Source organism: Strix uralensis, chromosome 4 (assembly GCF_047716275.1).
Source record: "Strix uralensis isolate ZFMK-TIS-50842 chromosome 4, bStrUra1, whole genome shotgun sequence".
In the NCBI taxonomy this organism is placed as follows: domain Eukaryota; kingdom Metazoa; phylum Chordata; class Aves; order Strigiformes; family Strigidae; genus Strix; species Strix uralensis.
The window spans coordinates 7,315,914-7,319,480 of record NC_133975.1 but is presented as its reverse complement, the minus strand read 5'-3'; positions in this window follow the sequence as shown (position 1 = coordinate 7,319,480).

Here is a 3,567-nt window from a genome sequence, read left to right as displayed (position 1 = left end):
GTAGCGTCAGGGAGAGCTTGACCCCATACTGGATGGAGTTAATCCATGACTTTGAGTATCGCAGTACCAGAGGATGCTGGGATGACAGGTTAACACTTCTCCAGTGATTTTTACCCAGGACTCTTATGTCTTTCACAGGGGACTGGCAAAGGGTTTATTTCCTTACTTATTTACCCCTGAAGGCAGAGGTAGCAGAGTTGCATGGCAAGCTTCCTGGCTGGCGCTGAAGTTATTTTCTCAGTGGGTCTCAAAGCAGAGGAGCAACCCCTTTCCCACCTCATCAGTGTGCAGCCACGGTCACACCACCACATCACAAAATGCCAGGCATATTAAATGGGACTGGACTGGGTTAGCTTTGCTCACCCCGAGCAAAGAGGTCCCCTGAGCTGGCAAAGGGAGGCAATGGGAGTTCGGCGAGAAGGAGGCAGGACAATGGGATCAGAGAGTGGCGCCAGACCACCAACTTGGCTCTACCATAGATGAAACCTCCCCGTGTGTGCCTATGCCCTGCAGGTACCTGCCTTCCCGTATCTGTGAATACCTGCCCTGTAGGACACCTCAGGACCGCTAAAACAATGCAACTCTGAGTGCACACAAGGCTGACATTGAGTGATCCGCAGAAAGGAAAGGTCAGAAGTTTCGCTACAACTCATAATTATGGTCCTGTTACTCTGCGCTTCTCCCCCACAGGCAGGCAATTCCCTCCATCTGTTTTTCACCTCATGCTATCATTTTGACGCGTAGGTACAACACAGCAGAATGAGCTGCTGCATCCATATGGCACAGAGCAGCCAGCATCGCCCGGAGATTTTCTTGTATTCGGTCCTGAAAGCCGTGTTGCTCCGGTGGCATGGCACGAGGCCGCACTGCTCCTAGCCCAAATAATGATGCCAGCATGGCCCTGCTGCTTTGATTTCCAGAGGCAAGGTGGTCCCTGTGAGCTCAGGCATTGCTGCCCATCTCCATTGCAGGTGGAAAGCATGCCAATGGCTCTGGGGCTACCATGGCTTGCGCAAGGGCAGGGTTTACTCTGCACGAAATTCATCCTTGCTTACCTTCAAGAGTAACTTTCAGCTAAATAACTTAAGCTGGTAGAAGAGGCTGTATGGACCCTTTCATTGCAGTTTAAATCTCTCTCCCTCCAGTTTAGTCTCAAGCAACCTTTAGTTTCAACCTCCTTTAAGGAAAACAGGAGCAACCCAATCAGATGATAACAAGAGTCCACATGCAGTTTGCACTGCTTTAACTAATGAAGTGAAAGCGGGTTAATGCACTCACTGAAGGTTTGTACGTACAGGGCGTCGGTGCTCCGTGGTTGGCAGCTGCCACTGCTGTATCCTCTGCAAACGGGGCACAGGCAGGAATGGGCTGTATGCACCACACAGTGTGTCACCCTGAGGGACAAGGACCATCGTGACTCAGCCCTGATTCAGGCCTCCCCAGCTCTCTTCTGATACCCATAACCACAAGGATACTAAAATGAGAGAAGGGGAAGGTCTGACAGGCAGTTATGCGACTAGGGACACTCAGGTTTAGGTTTCTTCTTGGAAGCACTCCGTAATGCAGCTACCGCCAAGGGAGCAGCTATATAACCACCACCCAGAAAATACACGCGCTTTAAGGGCAAGACATGAAAAACAAATTGTGTAAATGGCTGCAAATTCCTTTGGTTTTAATGGGCTTCATCTATTTACCCCCCGAATGGATTTGGTCCATGGAGTCAAGCTGGAACAGCAGGGGGATTTTAGGTAGGAAGAATTTAATGGCTGAGACTGAAATTTGGCCAAGATCTTGGGTTTAATCCTCCTTCTCTTGTCAGAAGAGTCACCAAATGCTTGACGTAGGCTTCCACTGAAAGACAGACCCTGCTGGAGGGGCTGGTGCTACTGCCACTCACTGGGACAGTTGGGAGAAACCAGGTCAAACAAAAATAGCTTTGCTGGTTCTCATCTTTGAGAGTTAGAGAAATTCAGAGATGAAAGATGGAGATAATGGTCGTTAGGGCATGCCCTGGCATTAGTAACAATAATTCACAGAATCTAGCTGAGGATACCAGAGCAGTTTGCCAGCACCACCACAAGACAGGGGGGTGATGCTACCCACACTGGGACGCCAGGCACTTCTGAGTTCAACTGACTCACCTAAAGCCATTCTGCAAAAGAAAATCAAACTGCAGTGACAGTTGGGGCAGAGGATTTAATGGAGGAGGCAGCACGGCTGTTACAGATATGGTGCTGAACCAGGACTCAGCATATCTTCTCTAGTACTATCTCCAGTACCTCTAGTCTCTCCACCTGAAGAAACTCTTGCTATGTCTGCTCTGGGGCAGCCTGGCCAGTGGCCAGTAGCACGAAGCAGAGGACATTAGCCACCAGGCAGAGCTTGTCTTGCTTTGTGGATCTCAACTAGGTCAACAGAAGCTCCCTCTGCTTGCCCCGTGTGGTGGTGATGGCTGCTAGGTTGACATGCCATGGGAGGAGGAGGAGGAGGGTTAGGAACCGACATCCCTTTCTCCGCAGTGCATCAAGGACCTCACAGTTACATCCCATTGATTCTCAGTATGACTTTAATGTCCAAGGGGTTTAGGTGACTTGAAACGTCTTTAATGTCCAAGGGGTTTAGGTGACTTGAAACCAGAAGCCAGGTAACTAAATAACAGATACTTTTAAAAACATCAGAGCACATCCTGAGGTCCCTTCTGTCATGAATTTTCCTACAATCCTGTGAAATGCAGTTTATTCCCAGCTGTGCCACAGCTCTGACTGTGACCTTTGGCAAGTCCCTGCACCTCTCCATCCCTCCCTCCCTCCCTCCCACCCTGCCTGCCCACTCCGTGGAGACCCTTGGCCCTGCTGCGCTGGGGCTACTCTCCCTGGCATGAGGGGTGAGGGGAGTTAAGGGGTTTCGGGGTGCCAGCAGAAGGCAGCCCACGGCTGGTAGCAATTACCCACGGGTCCGGGGTCCCTTGTTATCCCTGTGAAAAACAGGGCAGCCCTTCACTGTGGAATAATTCTTCCAAGTGGAGCCAAAGTCGGTAGCAGAGCAGCAACCGAAGGCTTCAGGGAGCCGTGAAAGGCGAAGCGGCGAGGGGGGGGACAGCTGCGAGGCGTTGGAGCTTCCCCGGGTCCCCCAGCTCCCCGTCCCGCCGGGTGCCCTCAGTGCTCCCGGGCACATTTCGGAAGGCAACGTTAACCAGGCACCCCCCACTTCGCAGATGAAGATCTTGATGAGGGAAAAGAGTGATAAAAGGGGAAGAAGCGGGATGAAGGAGGGTTGGAAACCAAAGCAAATCACCGATTTCCCTGGGGAGGCGGGGGGGGAGGGGGGGGGGGGGGCAGGGAAGCGCACACGGTGGGTCGCGGCGAGTCTCCGGGGGGCAGGATTTCTCTTCCATCGCATGGAAGAGCGAGATTAAAGAAGAAAGTGGGAGTGGGGTGGGAGGGGAGGGAAGGGAAGGGGGGGGGGGGGGGGGGGGGGATGAACAAAGGAGATTGGCAGCACAGCTGTTTTGGGAAGAAAAAAAAAAAAAAAAAAAAGCCAGCCTTCCTGTTTCTTTAAAGCCGCTCA